The sequence below is a fragment of the Corvus brachyrhynchos genome, unplaced genomic scaffold (genome assembly GCF_000691975.1).
Source record: "Corvus brachyrhynchos isolate BGI_N302 unplaced genomic scaffold, ASM69197v1 scaffold202, whole genome shotgun sequence".
Lineage (NCBI taxonomy): Eukaryota > Metazoa > Chordata > Aves > Passeriformes > Corvidae > Corvus > Corvus brachyrhynchos.
The window spans coordinates 3,006,985-3,021,779 of record NW_008238132.1 but is presented as its reverse complement, the minus strand read 5'-3'; the positions used below and the strand labels follow the sequence as shown (position 1 = coordinate 3,021,779).

General features: G+C 40.0%; 1 long non-coding RNA gene across 1 annotated transcript in view; it reads right to left on the bottom strand.

Moving 5' to 3' along the window:
* Positions 1–2,064, bottom strand: part of LOC108446589 — a 7,810-nt gene extending 5,746 nt beyond the window's left edge. Inside the window, exons 1-2 of the long non-coding RNA XR_001861812.1 lie at positions 1,528–2,064; positions 1,229–1,292 (exon numbers count right to left, since the gene is read on the bottom strand). This is a non-coding gene — a long non-coding RNA (uncharacterized LOC108446589). The remainder of the gene's footprint in view (positions 1–1,228; positions 1,293–1,527) is intronic.
* Positions 2,065–14,795: the final 12,731 nt, after the last annotated feature.

The following is a 14,795-nucleotide window of genomic DNA, read 5'->3' as shown; positions in this document are numbered from 1 at the left end:
TGCTGAACCAAGAAAAAAGGGTGGGAGATCATTGTACAGGATGAAGTGGGATAGTGACAGCCAGAAAATTCAAACTCTGTAACAACAAACTCTGTTTTACCTCATTCTAATGTTAGATTTTAACATTGAACTTCCCTAAAATAGGCCTAAAAGCCCCATCCAACCCATGGCCTTCTGAACAAATCATAGCTTGGTACTTTCAGCCAGTGCTCAGGCTGTCCAGCTTGGCAGTGACGCTAGAGTGCCCTGAAGGTGACACTTGCATCATTTTGTATTCTTTCCCTTTATGTATTTTTAGGATATCCATCTCTCTAGGCTGCATTCAGCAATTCACATAGCCAGTAGAGGAAAGGAAAGCTGTAGTGAAGCCTATTTTTTGCTCGGTTGAGGACATGGTAAGTGGAAAAGTGACAATTTTACCTTAGTAAGCCATTTGACCACCACATATGTGTGTGATTGTATGCAGTCTAGCACTCGGGATCTCCTTTGAAAAAATGATTCCAACTCCACTGTGCTTCAGTTTTCTTATATATAAACCATGAATAACTCCCACTTCAACAAAGTATCAACAGTAATGGTTATGAAGTTGTGACGTGTTCTCTAATCTTCACATACCAGCTGCTCTATCATCATTAGTTTACTCGTTTTGGATTGCCTTGTTTTGTTTTCCATAGGCTAGGAGGCTTAGAAGTTATTGTAAAAACTGTGCCAGTGAGGTTTCAAGTTATACTTATTTGTTTTCAAATAGAATTGTGATTAAACCTCGTCAAATCCCCTCTACTGCCTTTCCTGCTATTGCTGATTAGTTAAGAAGCAGAAGGGAACATTGCGCTGTAAAACATCCATTTATCTGCCAGTGTCAGGTTCTCCTGACATGAAGTGCTAATGCAAAGCACATTAAGCATCAGCAGTATGTGCTCCAGACCCAGCAGTTCCTAGACAGGCATTAAGAGACCTCAAATGAGTCAGTGTCACTCTATGGTTTAACCTAAAACCAACCCCTAAAGGTACCCCTATCAAATGTAAGAGAAATGGAAGGTTTTAAAGGCTATTAATCCAAGTGACTTCACATTAGAAGAGCACAAAGTTATTTGTCACAGGTCTTTTTGTCATCACATTATTGTGCTAAAATGTGAAGGATTCCATATTCCTGAAATTCCTTTTTCCACCTACTTAAGCATGAAGGTCTTTTGTTGATACACTTATAATGCTAAACTGTGATACTTACCAGCTACCGGCTCTTATTTCCTGAGCTCCCTTTTTTTCTTCTCCTCACTGAGTTCTTCTCATATCTACAATGCATGAAAAGTAGCAAAACATCTTTAGAAAACAAGCTTTGAACTGAAAGGAATCCTGTGTAAACAAGTAAGCGAACTCTCTGCCCCCACACAGGCACCATTACAGCATGCAGCAGAGGCACTGAATCAGAGCTGAATCTACTGCAAGGTGTAAACTTCTTTTGCCATACTTGTTATCTGGAGCTGTTTTATTTCTAATGCAATATATGTTATGGTCCATGTCTCTTACCTTCAAGTTGCAGAGACTCAGGAATAATCGTGTTGTTTTAGAAATCTGTGATCCAGTGTTTGCATGGAAAGGTGTCTCAGATAGCTGGTTGTCTGGCAGCAGCTGATTCAAAGTGTCTGGCAGCCGAATGTGAGCAGCTCAGGTTTTACTGGAAGTGGTGACAGTTACATGACTTCAAACTCTTGCCAGGGCCTGAATTTGTACATTTCAAATTCACTTCACACACATTTGGATGACAAAAATTGTCCAACCATCAGATTGTCACACTGGCAGACGTTCTGGCTTCACGCCCTGTCTCTGATAAAAACCCAGTCCCTTTGGCTAAACATTCCTGCAAGATATTTGCAAACAGATTCATGGGATACTGAAACTCGTGTTTTTAAACCTATTGTTGGAACATGCCAGTCTTTGTTTTTTTTTTTTTTATTAGCTCCCTGCATTGTAGCAAAGATACACAGATTTACAGTGTGTTCATTTGAGCAAGTGCCTGTGTATATCTGTGCATATGGGCAAAGTAAAGTGTGTACAATTGCTTGGCTTCAAGGAGTTAGTCAATATTTTAACCTTTGTCAGGATGCTCTGAAATCAATTGCGAGCATCAGTCTTGTGTGTTTATACAAAAAAGCAATCTTATTTATTTGAAAAGAGGCTGGGGAAAATCCTACACCTCTGAACACAGTAGTAAAACCCAGGTAGAGCACAAGAATGTAGCAATGGTTGTTCCAAGCTGCACCAGAGGTCCATCTGTCACAGTGCCTGATGGTAGCCAAAACCAGAGGCCTGCAAAAGAGATTACGAACAGAACAAGTGTATTTGATACTTCCCTCTATGCTCTCCTACCAACCAGTAATTTGTGGCTTAGAGACAAGATTTACTTCAGAGATTTCAGTGAGGTTGCCCAGCTGCTCCCTGAACCTATCTTTGGTGAGGGCTGTGGGGCAAGGTTTTGGCAGTTAAAACCCATAGATTGACTGGTATCACTCTGTTTCCTTTGTTTTGAAGGTACCAGTTGCTAGTTTCATTTGATGACCCATAGATTTGGTACTGGAATAGTTGGCTGTAGCTATCCTAGACATCCTCCTGTACTATGTGTGGTTTTACAGACATATGTCATATCACACTCTCTTTTCCAGTGCTGTACAGAAGTTGTTTCATACCTTTGAATGTGTTTTTTGGACTGCTATGAGCCTTTCTAACAATTCCTAATTTTCACTTTATTTTTTTTTCCTTACCTCCACCCACTACTGAACACCAAGGTGAGTTTGTCCTAGGTCTGTAAGACTAGGATCTCACACCTCTGTAATTATTATCCATATCTGAGCTCATTCTTTTGTACATAAAGTTAGGACCTTTTCCTCCTCCCATGATCCTCCCTTTAAATTCACCTATATTGAATTTTACTATTTCCTTGCCTTGTCATGTAGTCCTTCTGGTTTTATCCTAGTAAATCAGTCAGGGCAACAAAAAGCTTTCAAACACCATGCCCTTGGGATTAGCATCTATGCTGGAAAACTTAATAGATCCAATATGATCGCTTGTCCCTGAAGATGGTTACCATTCCTTACAAAAATAGCACTAAGCTCTTTTTCTCCTGAAAAAAATGAAGAAAAAAAGGGAAAAAAAAAAAAAAAAAGAGGGTGGCCTTCTCCTTACTGTCCTTTTCCTTATTGTCTTCACAGCATATGTTTTCTGGTTTATTGCTTCTAGAAAGCATCCCTGTTCAATTTTCTTCCCTCCCAAACCGTAACCAGGCTTTATCTGAAAGAGTGTCAGGGAGCTCCACACTGTGCTGAAAAATGACAAAACAGGCAAGCATGTGCCAGAGTCTGAGGCCATGAGAGCCCTTAATTAAGCCACTGTTTAACTTCCAGCATGTTAGATGATGGTTCCTGCCAACTGGTACAACCAGTACTGTCCAAACTAAGGCCCATTCAAGGTTTGGAGACAGTATGTGCTGGGTGAGAATGCTCTAGTTTTGGCCCACTCCATCCCACATAGTTTTCCAGCAGTATATAATACAGACTTTTTACTATGCAACATCCACACCTACCTTCAAGTCAAATGCAAATGTACAATCAGTATCTGCTTTCTTGCTAGAGAAATGCCACTCTGATAAAGTAGTGCTGCCCTCACATTTTTCTATTCCCTTTGAACATAAATGTAAAAAGAAACAAACCCAATTCATACTTTTCAAGGTAGCTACATGAAGATCAAACAAAGCCAGTTGAAAGTACTGTATAATGTGGATACTACCAGCCTGTACCGTTTGGGTTAGGGCTGGAAAAAGTACCTCACTCTGTTTTATTTAGGAGTATTAAAATATCCATGCAGCACTTCTGTTACTCTCCACAGTCAATCTAGAATACCTAATATTGTGAGTGATCCTAGTTCTTTCATCCTTTTCCCTCACTGTTTATGGATATTTTAAACAGTCCAGGCACCTGTTCAAATTCCTGTGGGAAACAATTCATGGCTCCTTCTTACTGTGAAAGCTGACTATTTACTCCCATATTGTTTTCTTCCTTTCTACCACTTGTTTTTATAGGTGAGGACCTTCCCTGATATACCATAGGAATCTGGGCTCCTAAACAACCTTTGGCAAAGGACTCTGACACGTGTTTTGGGAATTGCAATAGACTATTGTCTACTTGCTTTAGGACACCATCAGTGGATTCCTGTGGATTTTATCATCATGACAAGTGACACAGAAGTCTCTGTATAAAAAGACTCCTCTGTTTTTCAGCATGTCATATGTACCCATAAACCATTCTAATTGCTCTGTATTCATATGCACTCAGTGAATATGCTAGATCTTTTTTTGGTTGGTAGTTTTCAGGTTTTTTCTGTAACTTTTTAAGACTGATGCCACAATAACTACTTACCAAGACTCTTGATAACAAAGCAGTTTTAAGTGAGAATTGACATGCAGTGGTGAGTTGTTCAGCTATTTCAACTTAAATTCCTTTAGAACTGATGATATGTGACTATTCAATTGATCCATTTGATTAATAACCTTCTTAATAAAATCAGCAAATTGCTTGATCAAAGACAGAACTTCTGAATGAAAAGTGGTATGAAATGCAAACTTTCTTGGATTCCTTTACACTGCAATGCAGATACAGAAAATTCCTTAACTGTTTTCTGCTCTGGACTTTTCTTCATTGTGCACTCCTTGATTATGTTGACACTCTGGACTCTGCCTTTTGTTAAGAAAAGGAAACTTAGCAGGTGAATCCTTGTTCCAAGGCCAAGTTGTACCAACTACCTTAGATCCAACTTGCTTGGGGCCCTAGGGAAAACTAGTCCCAGGGATAGGAGTTTGGGGCAAATATAAATAGAATCAAAGAATGAACAAGGAATTAAAGAGTAGAGACTACAGTAGTCTGGTGTTTGACCTTGTTCCCTGCTCTCACTCTCATTGATTGAAATAGATGTAGGCACAGACTCTGCGGCAACCTTCCTGTTCTGATGTGCTAGAAAAGGGATTTATTGGAAGACTTAATTCCTTTTTTCAAGTTCTACCTCCAACTTTTTTCAAGGTGATGCGAGATGGTTTTTTTTGCCCATGTTTCTTGGGGAGTCCTGTTCTCCCAGAAATTCATCTTCTGCCTCCATTAGTGGCCGTGCTTTGAGATGTTTATCTCAGTGTCTCCTGACATACCTTTTATGGTTGTGCTGCTCAAAGCTTGAGGGAAGGAGCTGGCCAGCCTTTAGATTTAAAATTATGGGAGAAAGGAAGCTTTCTTGTTTTCCCTGAGTTAGCTCAATCACAGCTTTCTGTCTGGCTCTGGACACTCACTTCTACAGTTTCAGCACTTTTAGTACATGAGTGGTTTCTTACACTTAGCCTAAATGCCTAGCACTCTGAACAGCTTTAATGATGTCTATGATTGTCTGCAGTTCAAAGACAGGCTTGTTAGCAGCCATTAACACCTTACAGTGCCAAGAAGGATAGCTCAGTAATAACTATAAAAACGCTGAAAATCGAAAAGTGCTACAGAAACAGTTGTACATATTTGTCACCTGTCCCTGTTTACTCTTCTTTGTTCTGTTTACTCTGCTGCCACAGAGGGCTTCCTTCTAGTCACTTGACATGTGTTTATATGTGTTCTGGTTTCAGTTTCATATAGCTTTAACATGATTTAATCACAAAATTAGTTATAAAATATTTTACAGAGAAAAAGAAAACATTATTTGTATTCATTAAGTTTTCTAAGGATTTTTCCCTGAGATAAGATTATCATGAAGGTGTCCATGCAGCATGAGCTTGATGCCTTTAACATGAAGAAGACAGCAGTGTAGGACCTATTGTATTTGCATATGATGAAGCAAGATTCAAAAGGCAAGTAATTGACAGCCATCATCATTCCACACTGGCCTCCAGGACATTTAATACATGATCATGACTTATATCAATGCTCACAGCATCAACGCTCAACTTCATCTTATTCTGCATTGGTTGAAACAATGATGGCTAAAAGTACACTTTTATTTTATATGCAAACTAAGCATTTCTGTAAAAATATCTCCTCTGTGAGAGGGATCACTACCTACATCTTATATTGAGCTTAATGGCGGCAACTGTGACCATAAAGGTTTTGAGGTATATAATTAACTGAATAACTTCTGGCACATACAGCTGAATATATCATACACAGCATAAGGTCTTGAACTACAAAGATCACCCTACTGGTGGTATCAGACATGTTCATAAGTCACAGTTGCTGGTCTGTTGGGGTTTTATTTGTAGACACATAATTCAAAGCCCACCAAGTCAATAGAAATAAGTTTTTCCACTGACATAACTGATTGGGCTGTAGGACAGTGGTGTGATTACATTACCTTTGGACAGCATTAAATCCCTTTTCAAACTGAGATGGGAAATACACAATAAGGATTTCAATCCTGATTGGAAAATGTCAAGAAACAAAGTTATCATAGCATTTTCCATAAAAAACTTTATAAAACACAAATGAAGCTAAAATACAAACAGTTCCCTAATGTGTGCTTAGATAGGTATGTACGCATTTAGATGTATTTACTACCTTAACACTTTCACCTGCAAAAGAATAGAGAAAGACACAACATAAGAATTCAATAAATATCAAAAGAAAATCTAAGAGAGGTATCTGCAGAAGAATTAAGCATTTTCTTTATGAAGGAGAGTTAACTCAGAGCTGATTTTCTGAATGGTGAGGTATTTTTACATAGTTATCTTGCTAAGGTATGCGGTGTCAGAAAGAATGTACTTAAAGCACTTTTTCACTGAATGCTACACATACTCAAACAGAATTCCTTAAAACAAATGGCTAGCAATGTCATGAACATGTTTTTGGTAACTTAAAAAAGAAAAAAGTGGTCACTGAAAATCAAGCAGTAAAACAAATGTTCAACTGTATCAGCTGAAACTGTTTAAGTGAAAACCACTCCAGGAGACTTCCCATACCACATTAGACACATGAAATTAATTACTTACTTTACTTGTGAATGGGTATAGGAAGATGAAATGCTTCCCTCAGGATTCTGCCACTAAGTCTTTTTCCCTTCTTTATATATCACTGGCGTTATGTTTTCTAGCCTTTCCTAGTCACAGCTGACTTCTTCCTCATGCCAGATCCTGCCACTAAGTCACACTGAGCTGTACATATTCAAAGACAAATGTTTGTGTGCACTAGTCCCATGGAATCAATGGAATAACTACTCCTCTACTCACTGGGAGTAAGGGAGGTAGACTAGGATTTCATATAAATGGGCTTTTCACATAAAGCAGCATCAAACAACAAGAGAATATGCATCTGGCACCTCATCATCATGAATGTTGCATCCAGCTTATGTGATCTTGCCATTAGAAGTCTGTGCAGATGGGCAGTAAAACTGATTGGAGTAGCATGGACTGTGGCACAGTATAGATACCTACATGAGAAAACATATTAAAGCATAGAATTATCTGCAGCTTTATTTATAGGAAGCTGGTAAGAAACAAACTCATAGCAGCAATCAGAGGTAAATGAAATCACGCTAAGATTGTCTTGTGAGACACGTTTCACTCATACATCCAGAGGCCACTCCTTTCCCACTTTGTATTTCAGCTTGCAAGTAATTGTTTTGCAAGTGTGTGGAAATACTCACAGCTTTTTACCGGCTAGTATCATAGTTCAATGCCTTAGAAAGCCTCGGGCAGCCTAGAGAGGTAGCACGGGCAATCCAGCATTTCAGTAGCTCTGAAAGCAGCAAAGGGTAGCTGCAAAGCTGATACCACCAGCCGAAGAAAAGAGGGAGAAATACAGCTTTTGGTTTGCCGAATTCCTGCAATTAGAAGCTTTCAAACAGAGACAGACACAGATGTTCACAGAAGGGGTGCAAAGCCAAAAGAGGGTGCATCCCCTTGCGGGCCCTTCTTTTATTCGGAGAAAGGGAAAGGGGAGGACTGGGGGCGGACCCGGGGTGAGTGGCCAATCAGACACTGCTAAAGAGTTTGAGTTACATTTGGTTTTGCCTGCACTTGGAATAAAGGAGTTCAGAGCATATGGCAGAGGCAAGTCCTGGCTTGTCTTGGGGAGGGGGAAGGGAAGCTCGGAACAGGCAGTAGCACAAGTGTAAATGCAATTTTAGGAAACATGCTTTTTTGTCCAATGCTAGAATATTTATTTTTAGTTGTCTCTTAAAGAGCTTGAGTGGCTGAAAAAATAAGACAAAAGGGCCAAAGCCACATGGCCATTTGTACAGATGGCAGTTTGAGAACCTCTGATACTGTAAATGCCTGGCTGCTGCACCTGTTTACCTTATCCTTTGCTGCAAAATCAAAATCTCTTTAGGGTGGAGATTGTGTCATCTGGGAACAAAATCAACAAGATGCATTATGATTGGTTATTAACTTTCTTTCAGGTTAGGTCATTTCTGGATGCAGGACATTTCACTAGATGGAGTATTGACAGCGCAGTATGAAATGCTGTATGAAAATTGTCAACAAAATGCCAATTTCTATCCTGCAAGATGATGCCAGGATACATTTGAGAAGCACACGTTTCCATTCTGCCATTTACTTTAGACTGCCAAAGATAAAAGGTTTCAGACAACAGAAGACTTTAGCAGAGTCAAGAATAATTCATTACCCAGCACTATGACATTTACTAATGAATATGAGGAATTTAGCATTGCATCTTGCTAACATCTCTGTTGCAGACATTGTTTTCAACTTTTGAAAACATTGTTCACATGCATAAAGCAATTACTGAGTCATACCATTGATTGTGTATCTGTCTTTATTTTTTATGAGCCTTCCAGTATAACTCTGTGATGCCTATTAGGCTAAATTTGCTGAGCAGTGACCTTCTTTCCTTGTTTTGGCTTTTTATTTGCTTGTTTTCTTCCCTGGATAATCAGCTCTTGGTTAGTGTGGAGGCTGTGTTGATGTCTGTATGGAACAAATAATCTTCAGCTTGCTCCAGCTATGCTTTTGGTTCAGTAAACAGCCAAGAAAAAATATAAGCTTGTAACTGTGTGGAGTAGCCCAGAGGTTCAGCTGTTTGTGCTCCAGGGGTTGGGTTTGTGAAACACAGCTGTGTGACCTTGGCTCAGATTTACAGGCAAAAAAATGTTGTTCAGCTGTGAAAAAAATACATACGCTAAAACCACTCAAAATAAGAAAAAAAAAATGGAGAGAAGTAAAATTGTTGTGCTAGCAGTAAGTCAAGGACTCAGAAGAATACTGACTTGAAAAGATCTAAAAATCTGAGAGGAAATGTAGTGAGATGGAAGATTGCATCAGCAGGATTGAGGATCTGCCTGTTCTGCAGGGCAATAGGTTTTATGCTTCCCCATGTTACCAACTGCCTTGAGGAAACTCACCTGGTAACATGTGGCAGGGGTGACAAATATATGACTGATCCCTCCTGGCTGGATTCTATTAACCAATATTTATTGTTAGCTCACTGAACTGTGTGTATTTTTGCCTTCAAGTTCTTAATAATGGCAAAACATCCCCAATGAGAAGCAATGCAGCAAAGAGAAGGTTGCAGTGGACAGCCTGTTGAGGCAGAAAAGGGGCATACTGAGATATGACAAGGTTAAATAAGGTGAGGAGAGATAAGGCGTGATGAGGCATTTCTAGGCATTATGCTGGTGAGCATTCCTGGTTTTACCTAAAGATTTTGTTGAATGTAAAATATATGATCAGTTGAGGAAGGTAACTTTGAGTTGTTCTACTTCCCCGTATTTTTCACCCATGCTTTTTATGGAAATTTCTCTAATACTCTCTGCTAAGCTACATACACACAGTGTTGACATGGAGGCTGCTTTGCAACTACTCTGCCTGGAGGGGTATTATACAAAAAAGAGAAATAGGGACTGTATTCAGGTGGAAGCATAATGTTCAAGTATCCTAACTCTTTGTGCACTGGGTGTGTCAGGATCCAAGGTCTGACAGCCATGGATGACAGCCATTCTGAATCACTCATTGCTTCTTTGAACTTAGATGCCAGAGCAGCCTCCTAAACGATTTTTACACCTATCTGTGTCATTCAGATAAACTCACTCCTGTTCCAGTACACTAAGAGAAACATAGAAGCTTTCCAAGAAAAATCACAGTTCCATAGTGTCTTTAAAGCACATTTTGTTGGGGACTTCCCACTTGGAAAAGGTACTATGAAGCCTGTCGTTTTCTTAATATGGATATACTGTGTGGAGGTGGAAAGAATCAGTTTGTTCCATTTCTTTTCCAAAATGACTCCTGATGTATATTACGGAGACTGTTTTCAAAATAAAGAGAATTCCTTAAATCAATAAATATAAGTGGTTGGTTAAGAAAGTTTATGATTCTCATTGACAGCAGAGATTTGTGGCTTCCCATTGGAGAACAGATGTGGTTTGTGTTTGAGTTCACTCAGCTAATGAGTATGTGGAGAAAAGGCTTTTGAAAGAAAGAAATGGTCTTTAGAGAGGCTTTTTGGAGGATATTTACTATTATAGGAGAAGTCTCTGAAATGGCATTGGTGTCAGCTAAGGGGGATAAAATGTGGCACATTTGTGATAATTTAAAGCATGTATCACTAACGAAGATAAAGAGAGCAAAGTATTTAAAGCTTAATGATACAGCAATAGCAATTGCCCTGCGATAATGAACAGTGGAGATTATCAGGCAAAGCTTAATGAGTGCTGTGCTTATAACAAGCTTTTTATAAACAAATACTGGTTGAGTCCTCTTTCAGAATTAGTGCTGATATGAAAGTGAAGTGATTTAATTAAAATGTGCAAGATAAATAAGAACTTGCACAAGGATGCTGCCCTGTTGCTAAAATAGTCTGGCAAGGGCTTGCTGACAATAAGCCTTCCAAAATTGCCAGGCAGAGTACAGGATGTACCTAGTTTGACCCACAAAATAGCTTTAATAGTTGGAGGACAGACTGTGGCTCTACCTACAGCTCACCCCATTCCCTAAGTGGGAGGAGATGGTTTTACTTTCTTCCTCTGGGTTCCCACAGTTTGGAGATGCACCTTGTCTCCAAGGAAAAGTTTTGACTGTTTTCCCTCTTGATTGTCAAGGGGAGCGGTGAGACATCAGAGCAGATATTAGCACCCATCATGGAGATTCTGCTGTAGCCAAGGTAGCACTGGCCAGAGTGAGGTTTTTTTGCTGATATGATCATCTTCAGTGTCTGAATTCAGGGACTGGCAGGGAGGAGGGGAAACTTCACTGCAAGGCTTGTCTGCCATTCACAGGGATTCCTTGCACCTCTCATCTGCTTAGGGACTGGTCAGGTCAAGAATGAATCTGAAGTAAAAATGTAGTGCTGGGGACTCTTTTATTAATGCCTTAAAACCATGTTCTCAAAAGCACTCACAGGTTTTAGAAAACTGTGTGGAACATTAAGAAAAGCTGTGTAAAGAGCTACAACTCTTCTGCAATACCTCCTTCCTTTGATAACCAGTCTTACTGAATCATAATCACACAAGTGAGGTTGGCAGGTACCTCTAGAGGTCACGCAGTCCAGCTCTCCTGCTCAAGCAATGTAAGCTAAAACAGGTAGCTCAGGATGAGTCTCCATAGATGGAGACTCCACAACCTCACTGTGAAATCTGTTACAGTGCTCGGTCATGCTCACAGTAGAAATGTTCTTCTGATGTTCAGATGGAAACTTCTGTGTTTTACCTTTTTCCTGTTGTCTATTGACCTGTAATTGGATGCCACTGAGAAGAGCCTGCCTTTGTCCTCCCAGTTCTCTCAGCCTCTCCTTTTATCAGAGGTGTTCCATGCAGTCCCTTCGACACCTTTTGGTGCTTTGTTGGACTCTTTCAGGTGTGTCCATGTTTCTCTTGTACTGACAAGCCTAGAAATAGACCTGGAATTTCAAGTGTGGCCTCCATAGAACTGAATGGAGGGAAAGGATCACCTTCCTCGACCTGTTGGCAGTGCTCTTCCTCATGCACCTCAGTATGCTATTGCCTGCCTTTGCTGCAAGCAGTTATCAATGACACATTCAACTTGACCACCAGGACAGCCATTCCTTCTCTGGAGAGCTGCTTTCAAGCCCGTTGTTCACCATCATATACTGGTGCCTGCGTTTACTCCTCTAGGATTTGGCATTTTCCTTTGTTGAACTCTACGAGGTTCCTGTTTGCCCATTTCTCCAGCCTAGGGAGGTCTTTTCAAATAAGCAGCCCAACCAAGCCTGATGTATCATCCACAGTACCATGTTGTCTGCAGACTGGCTGAGTGCACACTTGATCCCATCACTGATGTCATTAATGAAGAAGTTAGACACTATTTGACCCACAGCTGACCCATGGGGCTGTTAGTGACTAACCCGTGGCCAGGCTTTGTGCCACTGTTCACAACCTGCTTAACCTGGCTGCTAAGTTTTGATCCACATCACTGTCTGCCTACCTAATCTATTGCATCTACTTGTCTATGAGTGTGTTACAGGAGACAGCATCAAAAGCCTTACTGACGTCAAGATAAGTAACTTCCATTGCTTTTCTCTAACCAGCCAAGCTGGTAACATGGCTGTAGAAGGCTGTCAGGTTGGACACATTCATAAATCCATGATGACTGTTCTTGAGCACCTCCTTGTCCTTCATGTGTCTGGAAATGGCTTCCAGAATTAGTGTCTGCATCACCTGTTCGTGTATTAATATGCATCAACATCTGCTGCTATGTTCAGACTTTGATTGGAGCTGCAAGCAGAAGTTCATTTTGATAGCTGATGTCATCTGGGTGAATATAAGATAATTAATGTAATGATTACTTAGAACTCAAATTACTTTATGCAGAGCTGATGGCTAGTTTCGACCATTGGAGCAGGGCTACAGCAAGAGATGCCTTTTTTTGCACATGTGAGAAGTATGGTTCTTTTTTTTTTTTTTCCTGAGATTATACATACCTTCATTACTGTGAAAAAACACTAGTTAGAAACAGGTAGAATTTGTGGTCAGATATAAAAATCAGTTCTATACCTCTCTGGGCTTATCAGATGTATACAAAATAATGTCATAAGCTTTGAGAAAAAGGCAATCCTGTATTCAGTGGCAAATCCTGTTTATGTTAAAACTGGGGCCAGATTCTGGTACATTGGGGTCAGAGACTGGTATATATAGCAAGACTATAAAGAAGGTAGAGCCTGTGGCCTCTGCCTGTGGTGAAATGCATGTCTCTTTCTGTCTCTGTCATTTTGAGAAGAGACACGAAATGTCATATTAGTCTTACAGAAACTTGTGGGAGTGGGTGTCAGTTAGCAGGTGATTTAATGAAATGGAAAGGACTGGAGCACTGGAACACAGTAGGAGTAAAATATCCATTCAGCTTGTTTGCCCCCTTCCCTGTAGTTCCAGAGGTGTGACTGTATTTTCTGGTGTTTTCTACTGTTTAAGCCACTAAAAAATTTAATTTCTTTTGACGTCTGTCTTAAGCAAAGGGTCATTAGCATGTCCGCTGATCTCAGGATGACCTGTAATAGCCTAGAGATCCTGGCTACTCGCCATCAGCAGCCTCTAGCATGAGAACACACACAAAAAATCTAGAGAGCTTCAATGAAAAAAATGTTTCAATGAAAAAGTGAAAGAGAGAGAGACTTCTAGGAAAGGCTTCCAAACTGTAGGGGCAGTGGCTTCAGCAGGGAGGAGGAAAAGCTGACTTTTATTTCAAAACCCTTTGTGTATTTCTTTAGTCCTCTGAGGGGCATGTGGACACATGGGGAGTCCAGAGTACATTCTGAATAGAGGGGGAGAAAAAAAGAGAAAAGCTTTTTTAAAATAAACCCCAGCATACTTGCACACACGAATATATGTATGTATAGCTATAGATATGTGGCAAATCACAAAATGTTTACTGAGTTTTATTGTGTCAAGTCTACTAATTATGCTGCTTGTGCATTGATATGTTAGGAGGGGGGAAGAAAACGCTAACAGCACTTTGTAGCTCTGAGGGAGAACTGCTGTTCTAACACATTACAAGAGCCATTATTGCCAGCTGCACATGGATAAGAGAAGGTTTTTCACCAGTGAAAGTAAGCCTTCTGTGAAGAGGGTGACAGCTACTCGCAGTGACTCCCTCACCTCCCACTGGGCACTCTGTTGGGATCTTCCAGGACAAATAAGCTGGTTACTTTTTCCTATTTCTGAAATGGATTCCTTCTCAATAAAGTTATGTTTCTTCCACTCTGGAAGTCCTCTGACAATCATTTCGGTGTTGCTGCAGCAAATAAAGCTGTCTGTGGGCTTTACTGCGGGCTGACTGTGGTAGTGTGTGTTTGTTTCTCTGCTTGTTGGTTTTGGTGTTTTTTAATGTGTTTTTTAATGTGTTTTTTTTTAAAAGTCTGGCTTGTGAATATCTCTCATTTCTTTGTGCAGAAGGGATCAGTCTTCTAAAATAATTTGCTAGTAATAAAAAAGGGAAGAGTAGACTCGGCCAACAGTGCAAGTGACTTTTTGTGCATGAATTTCCTCTACTCATGCTCACCCTAAAACTCAGGTCAGATTTAAGATATTCTTGGTACCAGAAAAGGAATTATTCTGCAACGAAAAGGCAGACATAGGCAAAAGTGATAGTTTCCCAAAGAAACTGCATTTACTTTATGCTCTTTTAAAAGCCATGGAGCCAATTCAGAATAGTAAATTAAGTGAATATATGCTGTGTATATTAGACTTTTTTTAAAAAGGCATGAGGTGCTCCTCTTTTTTTCTATTTCTTATAGTCATCAAGGTACACTGTAGACCTCCTAGCATAACCCTCCTGATGAGTAAAAGTTTGGAAGTAGGAAGAGTTTTGTAGGGAA